The sequence below is a fragment of the Balaenoptera borealis genome, assembly GCF_965194805.1.
Source record: "Balaenoptera borealis genome assembly, chromosome: 5".
In the NCBI taxonomy this organism is placed as follows: Eukaryota; Metazoa; Chordata; class Mammalia; order Artiodactyla; family Balaenopteridae; genus Balaenoptera; species Balaenoptera borealis.
This window is the reverse complement of record NC_138862.1, coordinates 27576533-27592030: the sequence shown is the minus strand read 5'-3', so window position 1 is coordinate 27592030 and position 15498 is coordinate 27576533. Positions and strand designations below refer to the sequence as shown.

General features: G+C 37.8%; 1 protein-coding gene across 17 annotated transcripts in view; it reads left to right on the top strand.

Moving 5' to 3' along the window:
- LOC309628712 (uncharacterized protein) overlaps positions 1 to 15498 on the top strand; it is a 454132-nt gene that overhangs the window by 430044 nt on the left and 8590 nt on the right. For all 17 annotated transcript variants that reach the window (XR_014244646.1, XR_014244647.1, XR_014244648.1 and 14 more), the window contains one exon: positions 2619 to 2700. The gene's annotated coding sequence lies outside the window, so the exon portion shown is untranslated. The remainder of the gene's footprint in view (positions 1 to 2618; positions 2701 to 15498) is intronic.

The window sequence follows — 15498 nt, the reverse complement described above, 5'->3', positions numbered from 1 at the left end:
ATTTTCTAAACAAGATAAAACAAAAAGATGGTAGAGGAGACATAGCTTTTGTTATTTTGTGTTTATTCTATTGCTTTTTTGTTTTTTGCACTCTACTGTTTTAGAGATCCTCAAACTTTAGAGTGTAACAGAATCACAGAGGAGGCGTGTTAAAACACACTTTGGCCCCATCCTCAGAGTTTCTGATGCAGTAGGGCTGGGCGGAGTCTGAGAATTTGCATTTCTAAAATTCCCAAATATGCTGATGGTGCTCCTCCAGGGGTCCCATTTGAGAACCACTGGACTATATGAAAGTCACTATAGAAGGCATTTAATTCACATTATCTTCTTGATTATTTTTCAGTAAGATGAGAGTCCAAGGATCTTATATTCTGCTCAGTATTTTTCAATCAAGCTGTATATCTTGGGAAATCCAGATTCTATTACAAAGAAAACATTCTTAAAATATAATTAAGGCTGCTGTCTGACAAGTGCATTGGGCATATTTTTAACAGCATATTTTTTTAATAAATTTATATATTTATTTATTTTTGGCTGCATTGGGTCTTCGTTGCTGCGTGCAGGCTTTCTTTTTAATTGCAGTGAGCGGGGCCTACTCTTCATTGTGGTGCACAGGCTTCTCATTACGGTGGCTTCTTTTGTTGCGGAGCACGGGCTCTAGGCGCACAGGCTTCAGTAGTTGTGGCGTGTGGGCTTCAGTAGTTGTGGCTTGTGGGCTCTAGAGCGCAGGCTCAGTAGTTGTGGCACACGGGCTTAGTTGCTCCGCGGCATGTGGGATCTTCCCAGACCAGGGCTTCAACCCGTGTCCCCTGCATTGATAGGTGGATTCTCAACCACTGTGCCACCAGGGAAGCCCTAACAACATATTTCTAAACAACGACACAAACAAAAAAGTGAATAGATATTACCTAGCAGTGAATAGACCAAAAATAATGAGAAGTTATAGCTCCATGAAGCTAATTTAACTCACTCTTATCTGTAGATGTTTTCACTTTCCTAAGATATCTGAGTATGTTAACTATTAAATTGATCGATTCTAATGTACAGCATGGTGACTACAGTTAATAATACTGTGTCATATACTTGATTTACTAAGAGTGTAGATCTTAACTGTTCTCATTACACACAAAAAAAACTGGTAAATATATGAGGTGATGAATGTGTTCATTAACCAGATAGTAGTAATAATTTCTCAAGGTATATGTATATCAAATCATCACATTGTACACTTTACATATTTACAGTTTTATTTGTCAATTATACCTCAATAAAGCTGGAAGAAAAAATAACAAATAAATTGATTGATGCTGTCAAACAAATTTTAAATTTAAAAAAGTAACAATAAAATAAAGATTGTCATCTTATATAAAACAGCTAATTGGCTCTTTCCCTTGTAAAGTAATGCTAACTATAGCTTGAACAGTTCTGCTAAAATATTACCTATCAATGTGTTTAGGAAGATGTATATATAAAATACCACCAAAGTTTGCATGGATTTTGTTTTTGTTTGTTTGTTTTTTCTGTTTCTTATCTCAAGTCAAGCATTATATTAGTTATGGTAACAATGTTCAAAAGACATTTCCAGAGGGACTATTTCCTTGACTCTACTCAGGCAGCCTTCAAAATAAAATAATCTGGCCCATATTCTGAACTCAAATATCTGAGGCTTATAAAATTAGGAAACATCTATGTGGTAATCTGCCTAAAAATAACGGAAAAGATTGTAGGACCTCAACGTCAGGGCTGTAACTTCGATTTTGTGTGTGTGTGTGTGTGTGGAATAGAGTCCAAACCAAATTTTGAAACAAAACTCTTAATTTTTAAAAAGTGGGGTATAGTCTGTTTTTCCATGTTGGTTTTAACTGAGCTGTCTGATCAACTCTGAGGAACCCTTTTGTTGTCTCCCCTCTTACCCCAAAATACAGCTGGACTCTCCATTCATCTGCATGTTAAAAATGATGAAACAGTTATTGCAATGATACAAGTGCTTTTTTATCATTTTGATGTGATTATCCTATTCCAGAACAAAGTTCTGTTTCCCAGGATCACTTTTAAGTGTCCAATAAAGCTTGGGTTGTGTTATATCCACAGGCAAAACTGGACTGAGTGTTCAGATTCCATTAAGTCTCTTATATTCTTATTCTTGGCTGCATTCTGTAGTCACATGAGAAGCTTTAGAAAATACTGACAGCTGGGTCTCAACCAGAGTGATTTGGATTTAATTGATCTGGTGAGTAGCTAGGTCATTAAGATCTTTTAAGAATCTCCCCATGTTATTACAATGTGTAGCCAAGTTTGAGACCAATGTTTACTTACAGGTGAATCCATTAAAAGGGCTAATGACAATGAAGTTAGTGTAGGCACCTCACATTCCAAGAGTCTGAGCACATGGGAAATAGTAAAGTGTTCATCCCATTTGTATGGATTTGTGTGTTGCCTGTGTTTTTGACCATGGCAGAGATGGGGTTATCAAGGTGAAATCCACTCTATGGAATTACCATATTCTTGTTGGTAACATGGTTCTGGTAACATGCACTTACAGAAGCAATGTTTATTATGTGGGTTTAAATTTTACTTGTTCGGGTTCTTATCTTCTCTCCCCTGTTCTACCGTGTTAGTTCCTTAACCAGAATTCCTGAGAGTACGTGATGTTCCAGTCGTTGTGCAGGGATAAGAATACAGCAGTGAAGGAACATAAAGGTAAGATTATACAATTGTTGGTAATATGCTTTTCAGAAAACTGAGTGAAAATGTGAAAACCATTGGCAGAATAAAGTACTTAAATGTTTTTTAAAATTAAACAACAATGAGTTGGTATTAAAATATAGATTATATTGACAAAAATTAGAAAGATAAATGTGGGCATGGGAGTGGAAGGAAGAGTGGGAGGATTATAAAAGGGAATATGTAGCAAGATTTTCATCTTAGCAGGGAGTAGCCAACTATTTTGCTTCATTCTTGGCTTTGATAATGACACAAGTATAAGGTATGAAGAATGTATGTGGACATTTTAAGGGAAATATAAAATAATGTAAAACATAAACATGATGTATAACTACCAAATCACTACAGAAGAATTGCATCATTTATTTTTTTTTTAAAGATTTTTTTGATGTGGACCATTTTAAAGTCTTTATTGAATTTGTTACAATGTTTTTTCTGTTTTCTGTTTTGGTATTTTGGTGGTGAGGCATGTGGAATCTTAGCTCCCTGACCAGGGATCGAACTGCACCCCCTGCGTTGGAAGGGGAAGTCTTAACCACTGGACTGCCAGGGAAGTCCCAAATTGCATCATTTAGATAACTAAAATTAAGGAAATAAAAGGGAAAGTTAATAACTGATATCTATAAATACCTCTACCCTACAAACAGAAACTACACTTTTTTTTCAAGCATTTGTGACTTATTTACCAAAATAGGTCAGTATTATTCAAGAACAAATAAATGATAAATAAGAGAAATCACAGAAATAACATATGGTCACAATTATACAGTGCTAAAAAATAAAACTATCCTCCCAAATACTAAAAACAAACAATAAAACAAAAACAACATTAAATAAACACACCATTTGCCTAAGTAACTGTTGGGACAAATTAAAAAATAAAATCATAGCTGTAGACGTTAGAGATCTACTAACATTATAGCACAATGTTTCAGCAGAGGTGTATTGCCAAAGCTGTTCTAAGAGACAGATTCATAAGCTTTAGCCTTTCTACATTAAAAATAAATGTAAATGAATCAAATATTTACCTAAAGAACTTAAGTAGACTGCAATAAACCAAAGAGACAAAGGTTAGGAACAGAAGCAACACAAATTTAATTGAATTAGAGAAATGTAAAATCAACAAGTGAATTAGAACTGACTCTTTTTTTCTAAGGAAAAATCCATTTAATTTTATGCAAAGAGTAAAAAGAAAAAATAATAAATTAGAAATGAGAAAGAGAGTACAAAAATAGGAAATGAAAAAAAAATGTAGAGGGTAATCTTGTTCAAGAAGGTAATTGCAATTTTCTTGATGAAGTACTAGCAAATATAATTTGCACAGAGTATTAAAATAATACCCAGTAATCCATCAATACTTCCATTTACCTTACCATATATAGATGATTTAATGACTAATTTTTAATATTGGTCATATAACAACAGTATGTTTCTCCATATATCCAAGTTTTCTTATAGGACCCATAAATATGTTCTAAGTGTATTTCTTACAATTGTATATTTTTGTGCAAATTTGAATCAGAATTTTTTCCATTATATTTTCACCTGGTTATCTCTGGACTAGAAGAGTCACAAAATTCCATACACACAACAATTTGGATGTAAAGAGAAAATATAGCACCCATAATCTAGTCTTTCTCTCAAATAAACATCCAAAATTTGTCAGTAAAACAAAGTGTTCAATCTCTTTAAATCTACTTTGATCTGCTATGTTAGAAAATGCTTGATCTCTCAGTAATGTATTTCCCCCTCCCCAGGATCTCTTCCTAAATGCTGCTTGGGAATTGCAAGCGCATTAAAGTTCTAGTTCTGCTACTTAGCAGAATATGAATTCCAGTTTTGGCTCAGATAAAGGGACATATTAAAAAAAGTCAACATTTTTTATCAAAATCATTAAATTTTGTGGAGGGTTTTTGAAACTTCTTTATTTATATACTTTTGTTTCATTCTATGTAATTTTTATAAAATACCTCTTTTTAATTCTTTTACTTTTAGCAGATATGATACATTTTTGAGAAATAACAATAATTTCTAGAGACCTGCATTTTACTCTCTACTGCATTTTCTTATCCCATCGTCACTCCTTGGATTTCAGCATTACTGGCCTTGGGACAGCCTCTTCCCCACAAACACTGTCTCCTACCACCACTCCCAATTGTTGTGGCTCATCCTGTTTATTGATGTGGTGATGGTAGAGCTGACGTACAAGATCTTTGTAGACTGGACATTAGGACACAGGCCTGTACCATGAGAGCAGCAAAGTGGTATCTCAAGCCTCATTCACAAAGGTGGATCTAGTCCAAGTCCTTCCCGATTTCATGCTCATTTACAACTCACTTTTCTTATTGTAACAACCCATGTCCTATAACAGGCAATGAGAACCATTAGTGAGCATTAAGAGTGACACGTTTCCACTGTTTGTCTTCCAGGATCTCATTCTGTGAACTTTTCATAGACTGGGATACCTAGCACTTGGGAACTTACACTTGAAGAGGATCAGTCTATATCATCATTTCTCCAATTTCTTAGCACCAAGTATTTTTTTCATTCACAAATGCCCAACCTGGGACATCTAATAGAAACTGATATGTCAAAGATGAAATGAGTATCATAGAGGAAAGTAAAGAAGGCCAACTCTAAATATATTTAATCATAAAAATAATTTAGAAAATAGTCTAAAATAAATGGGAATGTAAGTATTTCACACCAGTGAGGGTAGGTGTGAAATACCAATTCAAAGCACACTTTCACCCTTGAGGCAAGCTGTAATTTCTTCTTTAATTGGGAACTTACTATATATCAGGCATTGTGCTTAAGAAATTTGCATATGTAATCACGTTTAATCTTTCCAGTGCCCATTTCAGGTAGGCTTTATTATTATCCTTCATTTTTTAGATAAAGGGAGCTAAAATTTGGAGAGATTAAGAAATTGGTCCTCCATGATACAGATAATAAACAGCAGAATCTTGATTCAGACTCTAATTTTGTACCTGATTTTAAGTTCTTAAGCACAATGTTGTAATGTTGTTATGAGCTACTTTTACTGATTGCAAAGGATTGAAATCCAACTTATAGTTTATAAAAAAGTAGAAATCATAGAAAGGAGCCTGAAGGATTTCATAGAAACCAAAGACAGGAATGAAGCTGGGCCTCAGGAACATCAGAAACCAGGCCATAAACACTGTCCAAACTTCGTTTCCACCCACCTCTACTCTCACTGCATCACCCTATCCCACCAACCCCTACTTGCTCCCTCCCCGGCTCCTCCCTGTACCATCTACCCACCCCTCACCTCTCACTGGCTTACTCTTTTTGGTTCATAGTGGGGAGAAAAAGGCAATAAATAAATTAAAATTATAAATATCTGAGGCAAGTACATATATTAAATAAATATATAAGCCAATGGTGCTAAGTTAAAACAAGGTAATATATACAGTGAGTGATGGGACGGAGGTCAACATCAGAGGATATTTCTCTGAGATGACTTTTGAGTAGAGACTCAAATGACAAGAAGAAAACAACCATCAAAAAATCAAGAACGATCATTCCAGAAGGAGAAGATGAAAGGTACGAAAGCAATGAGCTGATAATATTAGTCAGCCAGGATGGCTAGAAATCAGTAAGTGAATGGGAGAAAGATAGGGGATGAGTTAGGAGTCAGAGAAGAAGACAGGGACTAAAAATCTGTATGGGAAACATTTGAAAGTTATTCAAAGTGGAAAAAGTTATAGCCATAGGGAGGATGCTCTCATTTGCCCAAGTTGGGTCTGATCCCTTGGGTTATATTTTAACTTGGCTGCTGTGGCTGCAGCCAGAGGGCTGTAAAAGGAGGATGGATATTTCCCAGTGGGAGCTGTGGTTCTGGGCAGATAAAGCAATGAACAATTCTGTCCTCTTCACAGTTCTGTTCAAGAACCGCTGTTATAAATTCCTTTAACAGTTCCTGTATATTGTCAAGCACCACTAGCCACGATTCTTTCAAAGCCAGCTTTATATAGGTTATATTTCATACCAGTTTTAAATATTTTAGGTTTTCTGATTTTTCCATACAATTTTAAGGCTTTTTGAAGGAGCCAGTTCACTGGAATATCATCCAATGTTGGAAAATTATCTTTCTTAATGCTGATTTGTTGATTGATTACCTCTTGGCTAGTATGTACTTAAATACTGTCTATTGATCTAGGCATTGGCTTCCAGTTCAATTTCACTGGGTATTTTTTTTTTTAACATCTTTATTGGAGTATAATTGCTTTACAATGGTGTGTTAGTTTCTGCTTTATAACAAAGTGAATCAGCTATACATATACATATACCCCATATCTCCTCCCTCTTGTGTCTCCCTCCCACCCTCCCGATCCCACCCCTCTAGGTGGTCACAAATCACTGAGCTGACCTCCCTGTTCTAAGTGGCTGCATCCCACTAGCTATCTATTTTACATTTGGTAGTATACATAAGTCCATGCCACTCTCACTTTGTCCCAGCTTATCCTTCCCCCTCCCTGTGTCCTCAAGTCCATTCTCTACATCTGTGTCTTTATTCCTGTCCTGCCCCTGGGTTCTTCAGAACAATATTTTACATTCCATATATATGTGTTAGCATACGGTATTTGTTTTTCTCTTTCTGGCTTACTTCACTCTGTATGACAGACTCTAGGTCCATCCACCTCACTACAAATAACTCAATTTCGTTTCTTTTTATGGCTGAGCAGTATTCCATTGTACATATGTGTCACATCTTCTTTATCCATTCATCTGTTGGTGGACACTTAGGTTGCTTCCATGTCCTGGCTATTGTAAATAGAGCTGCAGTGAACATTGTGGTACATGACTCCTTTTGAATTATGATTTTCTCAGGGTATATGCCCAGTAGTGGGATTGCTGGGTCGTATGGTAGTTCTATTTTTAGTTTTTTAAGGAACCTTCATACTGTTCTCCATAGTGACTATATCAATTTACATTCCCACCAACAGTGCAAGAGGGTACCCTTTCTTCCACACCCTCTCCAGCATTTATTGTCTGTAGATTTTTGATGATGGCCATTCTCACTGGTGTGAAGTGATAACTCATTGTAGTTTTGATTTGCATTTCTCTAATGATTAGTGATGTTGAGCATTCTTTTATGTGTTTGTTGGCAATCTGTATATCTTCTTTGCAGAAATGTCTATTTAGGTCTTCTGCCCATTTTTGGATTGGGTTGTTTCTTTTTATGATATGGAGCTACATGAGCTGCATGTAAATTTTGGAGATTAATACTTTGTCAGTTGAAACGTTTGCAAATATTTACTACATTCTGAGGGTTGTCTTTTCATCTTGTCTATGGTTTCCTTTGCTGTGCAAAAGCTTTTAAGTTTCATTAGGTCCCATTTGTTTATTTTTGTTTTTATTTCCATTTCTCTAGGAGGTGGGTCAAAAAAGGATCTTGCTGTGATTTATGTAATAGAGTGTTCTGCCTATGTTTTCCTCTAAGAGTTTGATGGTGTCTGGCCTTACATTTAGGTCTTTAATCCATTTTGAGTTTATTTTTGTGTAGGGTGTTAGGGAGTGTTCTAATTTCATTCTTTTACATGTAGCTGTCCAGTTTTCCCAGCACCACTTATTGAAGAGGCTGTCGTTTCTCCACTGTATATTCTTGCCTCCTTTATCAAAGATAAGGTGACCATATGTGCGTGGGTTTATCTCTGGGGTTTCTATCCTGTTCCATTGATCTATATTTCTGTTTTTGTGCCAGTACCATACTGTCTTGATTACTGTAGCTTTGGAGTATAATCTGAAGTCAGGGAGCTTGATTCCTCCAGCTCCGTTTTTCTTTCTCAAGATTGCTTTGGCTATTCGGGGTCTTTTGTGTTTCTATACAAATTGTGAAATTTTTTGTTCTAGTTCTGTAAAAAATGTCATTGGTAGTTTGACAGGGATTGCATTGAATCTGTAGATTGCTTTGGGTAGTATAGTCATTTTCACAGTGTTGATGCTTCCAATCCAAGAACATAGTATATCTCTCCATCTGTTTGTATCATCTTTAATTTCTTTCAACAGTGTCTTATAGTTTTCTGCATACAGGTCTTTTGTCTCCTTAGGTAGGTTTATTCCTAGGTATTTTGTTCTTTTTGTTGCAGTGGTAAATGGGAGTGTTTCTTTAATTTCTCCTTCAGATTTTTCATCATTAGTGTATAGGAATGCAAGAGATTTCTGTGCATTAATTTTGTATACTGCAACTTTACCACATTCATTGATTAGCTCTAGTAGTTTTCTGGAAACATCTTTAGGATTCTCTATGTATAGTATCATGTCATCTGCAGACAGTGACAGCTTTACTTCTTCTTTTCCGATTTGGATTCCTTTTATTTCTTTTTCTTCTCTGATTGCTGTGGCTAAAACTTCCAAAACTATGTTGAATAATAGTGGTGAGAGTGCACAGCCTTGTCTTGTTCCTGATCTTAGAGGAAATGGTTTCAGTTTTTCACAATTGAGAACGATATTGGCTATGGGTTTGTCATATATGGCCTTTAACATGTTGAGGTAAGTTTCTTCTACGCCTACTTTCTGGCGGGTTTTTATCATAAATGGGTGTTGAATTTTGTTGAAAGCTTTCTCTGCATCTATTGAGATGATCATATGGTTTTTCTCCTGCAATTTTAAAATATGGTTTATCTCATTGATTGATTTGTGTATACTGAAGAATACTTGCATTCCTGGGATAAACCCCACTTGATCATGGTGTATAATCCTTTTAATGTGCTGTTGGATTCTGTTTGCTAGAATTTAGTTGAGGATTTTTACGTCTATGTTCGTCAGTGATATTGGCCTGTAGTTTTCTTTCTTTGTGACATCTTTGTCTGGTTTTGGTATCAGGGTGATGGTGGTCTCGTAGAATGAGTTTGGGCGTGTTCCTCCCTCTGCTATATTTTGAAGCGTTTGAGAAGGATAGGTGTTAGCTCTTCTCTAAATATTTGGTAGAATTTGCCTCTGAAGCCATCTGGTCCTGGGCTTTTGTTTGTTGGAAGATTTTTAATCACAGTCTCAATTTCAGTGCTTGTGATTGGTCTGTTTATATTTTCTATCTCTTCCTGGTTCAGTCTTGGAAGGTTGTGCTTTTCTAAGCATCTGTCCATTTCTTCCAGGTTGTCCATTTTATTGGCATATAATTGCTTGTAGTAATCTCTCATGATCCTTTGTATTTCTGCAGTGTCCTTTGTTACTTCTCCTTTTTCATTTCCAATTCTGTTGATTTGAGTCTTCTCCCTTTTTTTCTTGATGAGTCTGGCTAATTATCAATTTTGTTTATCTTCTCAAAGAACCAGCTTTTAGTTTTATTGATCTTTGCTATAGTTTCCTTCATTTGTTTTTCTTTTATTTCTGATATGATCTTTATGATTTCTTTCCTTCTGATAACTTTGGGTTTTTTGTTGTTCTTTCTCTAATTGCTTTAAGTGTAAGGTTAGGTTGTTTATTTGAGATATTTCTTGTTTCTTGAGGTAGGATTGTATTGCCATAAACTTCCCTCTTAGAACTTCTTTTGCTGCATCCCATAGGTTTTGGGTCATCGTGTTTTCATTGTCATTTGTTTCTAGGTATTTTTTGTTTCCTCTTTGAGTTCTTCAGTGATCTCTTGGTTATTAAGCAGTGTATTGTTTAACCTCCATGTGTTTGTAATTTTTACAGATTTTTTTTCCTGTAATTGATATCTAGTCTCATAGCTTTGTGGTCAGAAAAGATACTCGATACGATTTCAATTTTCTTAAATTTACCAAGCCTTGTTTGTGACCCAAGATATGATCTATCCTGGAGAATGTTCCATGAGCACTTGAGAACAAAGTGTAGTATGTTGTTTTTGGATGGAAGGTCATATAAATATCAATTAAGTCCATCTTGTTTAATGTTTCATTTAAAACTTGTGTTTCCTTATTTATTTTTACTTTGGATGATGTGTCCATTGGTGAAAGTGGGATGTTAAACTTCCCTACTATGATTGTGTTACTGTCGATTTCCCCTTTTATGGCTGTTAGCATTTGCCTTATGTATTGAGGTGCTCCAATGTTGGGTGCATATACATTTACAATTGTTATATCTTCTTCTTGGATTGCTCCCTTGATCATTATGTAGTGTCCTTCTTTGTCTCTTGTAATAGTCTTTACTTTAGAGTCTATTTTGTCTGATATAAAAAATTGCTACTCCAGCTTTCTTTTGATTTCCACTTGCATGGAATATCTTTTTCCATCCCCTCACTTTCAGTCTGTATGTGTCCCTAGGTGTGAAGCGGGTCTCTTGTAGACAGCATTTATATGGGTCTTGTTTTTGTATCCATTCAGCCAGTCTATGTCTTTTTTTTTTTTTTTTTTTTTTTATTTACTTATGGCTGTGTTGGGTCTTCGTTTCTGTGTGAGGGCTTTCTCTAGTTGTGGCAAGTGGGGGCCACTCTTCATCGCGGTGCACGGGCCTCTCACTATAGTGGCCTCTCTTGTTGCAGAGCACAGGCTCCAGACGCGCAGGCTCAGTAATTATGGCTCATGGGCCCAGTTGCTCCGTGGCAAGTGGGATCCCCCCAGACCAGGGCTCGAACCCGTGTCCCCTGCATTGGCAGGCAGACTCTCAACCACTGCGCCACCAGGGAAGCCCCAGTCTATGTCTTTTGGTTGGAGCATTTAATCCAGTTATATTTAAGGTAGTTATTGATATGTATGTTCCTATACCATTTTCTTAATTGTTTTGGGTTTGTCATTGTAGGTCTTTTCCTTCTCTTGTGTTTCCTGCCTAGAGAAGTTTCTTTAGCATTTGTTTTAAAGATGGTTTGGTGGTGCTGAATTCTCTTAGCTTTGCTTGTCTGTAAAGGTTTTAATTTCTCCATCAAATCTGAATGAGATCCTTGCTGGGTAGAGTAATCTTGGTTGTAGATTTTTCCCTTTCATCACTTTAAATATGTCCTGACCCTCCCTTCTGGCTTGCAGAGTTTCTGCTGAGAAATCAGCTGTTAACCTTATGGGGATTCCCTTGTATGTTATTTGTTGTTTGTCCCTTGCTGCTTTAATAATTTTTCTTTCTATTATTTTTTGATAGTTTGTTTAATATATGTCTTGGCATGTTTCTTCTTGGATTAATCCTTTTTGGGACTCTCTGTGCTTCCTGGACTTGATAAGTATTTCCTTTCCCATATTAGGGAATTTTCAACTATAGTCTCCTCACATATTTTCTCTTCTTCTTCTGGGACCCCTATAATTTGAATGTTGGTGCGTTTAATGTTGTCCCAGAGGTCTCTGAGATTGTCCTCAATTCTTTTCATTCTTTTTTCTTTATTCCACTATTTTATCTTCCAGGTCACTTATCCGTTCTTTTGCCTCAGTTATTCTGCTATTGATTCCTTCTAGAGAATTTTTAATTTCATTTATTGTGTGGTTCATCATTGTTTGCTCTTTAGTTCTTCTACGTCCTTGTTAAACATTTATTTTCTCCATTCTATTTCCAAGATTTTGGATCATCTTTACTATCATTATTCTGAATTCTTTTTCAGGTAGACTGCCTATTTTCTCTTCATTTGTTTGGTCTGCTGGGTTTTTACCTTGCTCCTTCATCTGCTGTGTCTTTCTCTGTCTTCTCATTTTGCTTAACTTACTGTGTTTGGGGTCTCTTTTTCACAGGCTGCAGGTTCATAGTTCCTGTTGTTTTTGGTGTCTGCCCCCAGTGGCTAAGGTTTGTTCAGTGGTTTGTGTAGGCTTCCTGGTGGAGAGGACTGGTGCCTGTGTTCTGGTGGGTGAGGCTGGATCTTGTCTTTCTGGTGGACAAGACCACGTCTGGTGGTGTGTTTTGGGGTACCCGTCATACCTTATTATGATCTTAGGCAGCCTTTCTACTAATGGGTGGGCTTGTGTTCCTGTCTTCCTAGTTGTCCGGCATAGGGTGTCCAGCACTGGAGCTTGCTGGTTGTTTAGTGGAGCTGGGTCTTAACGTTGAGGTGGAGATTTCTAGGAGAGCTTTCTCTGTTTGATATTACATGGAGCTGGGAAGTCTCTGGTGAACCAGTGTCCTGAACTCGGCTCTCCTCAGAAGCACAGGCCTGACACCTGGCTGGAGCAACAAGACCCTGTCAGCCACATGGCTCAGAGGAAATGGGAGAAGAAAGAAAGAAGGAAGGAAAGAAAAGAAAATAATTAAAATAAAAAATAATTATTAAAAGTTAAAAAAAATTTAAAGTAATAAAAAAAAAGAGGGAAAGAAAGAAGCAACCAAACTAAAACACAAATCCACCAATTATAACAAGCGCTAAAAACTATACTAAAAAAAAAAAAAATGGACGGACAGAACCCTAGGGCAAATGGTAAAAGCAAAGCTATACAGACAAAATCACACAAAGAAGCATACACATACACACTCTCAAAAAGAGAAAAAGGAAAAATATATATATGTCTCTATATTAAAAAAAAGGAGGAAGAGAGCAAGCAAATCAATAAACAAATCTACCAATGATAATAAACTCTAAATACTAAACTAAGATAAGCATAAAACCAGAAACAAGTTAGATACAGAAAGCTAACTCTAAGTCTACATTTGCTCCCAAAGTCCACCGCCTCAATTTTGGGATGATTCGTTGTCTATTCAGGTATTCCACAAATGCAGGGTACATCAAGTTGATCGTGGAGATTTAATCCACTGCTCCTGAGGTTGCTTGGAGAGATTTCCAGAGATTTGTTTGCACAGCTCCTGGGGTTCAGCTTTGGATTTGTCCCTGTCTCTGCATGAAGGTCACCTGAGGATGTCTGTTCTATGCTCAGACAGGATGGGGTTAAAGTAACAGCTGATTAGGGGGCTCTGGCTCACTCAGGCTGGGGGGAGGGAGGGGTACGGAATGCGGTGCGAGGCTGCGGCGGCAGAGGCTGGCATGACGTTGCACCAGCCTGAGGCACGCCATGTGTTCTCCCAGGGAAGTTGTCCCTGGATCACAGGACGCTGGCAGTGGTGGGCTGCACAGGATCCTGGGAGGGGAGGAGTTCATAGTGACATGTGCTTGCACACAGGCTTCTTGGTGGCTGCAGCAGCAGCCTTAGCGTCTCATGCCTGTCTCTGGGGTCCATGCTGATAGCCGCGGCTCACGCCCGTCTCTGGAGCTCATTTAGGCAGTGCTCTGAATCCCCTCTCCTCGTACACCCTTAAACAATGGTCTCTTGCCTCTTCGGCAGCTCCAGACTTTTTCCTGGACTCCCTCCCGGCTAGCTGTGGTGCACTAGCCCCCTTCAGGCTGTGTTCATGCAGCTAACCCTAGTCCTCTCCCTGAGATCTGATCTCCGAAGCCCGAGCCTCAGCTCCCAGCCCCTGCCCGCCCCGGCGGGTGAGCAGAGAATCCTTTCGGCCTGGTGAGTGCTGGTCGGCACCGATCCTCTGTGTGGGAATCTCTCTGCTTTGCCCTCTGCACCCCTGTTGCTGCGCTCTCCTCCATGGCTCTAAAGCTTCCCCCCACCGGCCACCCCCGTCTCTGCCAGTGAAGGGGCTTCCTAGTGTGTGGAAACTTTTCCTCCTTCACAGTTCCCTCCCAGAAGTTCAGGTCCCTTCCCTATTCTTTTGTCTCTGTTTTTTCTTTTTTCTTTTGCCCTACCTATGTACGTGGGGAGGTTCTTGCCTTTTGGGAGGTCTGAGGTCTTCTGCCAGTGTTCAGTAGGTGTTCTGTAGGAGTTGTTCCACATGTAGGTATATTTCCCATGTATTTGTGGGGAGGAAGGTGATCTCCATGTCTTATTCCTCTGCCACCTTGAAGGTTCCTTCATTGGGTTTTGTATCTTCAATTTCCCATCTTCCAAGCTCTGTTATTTGCCATGCTTATTTTCAGTTTTCTTAGTAAAGATGATTTGGATTCTGAGGGTGTTTGTTAGGTATCGGACAAGGAGCATCACACAACTATAAAAACAAGTCAAACTAATGGAAAAATGAAATAAAATGGAAAGGGATGGCACGAGAAAGGAGAGAATCTGCAAGCAAAAAGAGAATGGAAACTATAGACAGTCAAGGTAATAGTCATATCCAAAAACAAAGAAATAGCCCAAAGAGTTATGAATCACTACAGCAGAATTAATGAGATGGAAAATTTCTCAAGGAAAAGAGCCAAGGATAGATAAAGGAAGAAAAAGCCAGCATAAAAGGAAGAAAAAGCAAAATAAGAGAATAGAAAACATGAGAAAAACCCCAGGTGCAAAGTGAAAGAGTAAAACAAAAGAATGGATAAATTAAGAAATGGTGCATTGAATTAGAGCAAATGTATTCTCTTTTCTTTATTCTTATCTTTAACTGGCTTTGCATTTCTCGGGTAGCAAAGCCAAACTGAAAGGATAATTTTGTTTATGTACCCAATTTGCATAATTGTGCAATATAAATTACAATGCTAATTAAGGACAGCCCTTGGGCTTCTGGAATTGGGTCAAAGTGACTCCCTGAGAGCAAAGAGGTTGGGGCATTGGCTCTTTCCCCTCTCCCACCGCAGGGAAGCTGGGCAAGAGCAAAGAACCTCTCTGACAGTGTGTGAAATCTTGTCAGAATTTGTTGAAGACCCAGAACTATACATCTCACTCCAAAATTTGGCTTTGAAAATCATCTTTGTGTGATTCAGCAAGGAGGCACTTAAAAGCTAAAAGTTCTCCTAATCCTAAAGGGTCTGTATTGCTTATCATTTTATGAGTTTTTTTCCCCCTCACTTTTTATTAATGCAGAGAAAAAGACTTTTTTCAAACTGTGGATACCTGAGTGTGAATCTGGCATACGATATTTTTGTGCTGGACTGTTGCCAGAATTGTTCCAAAC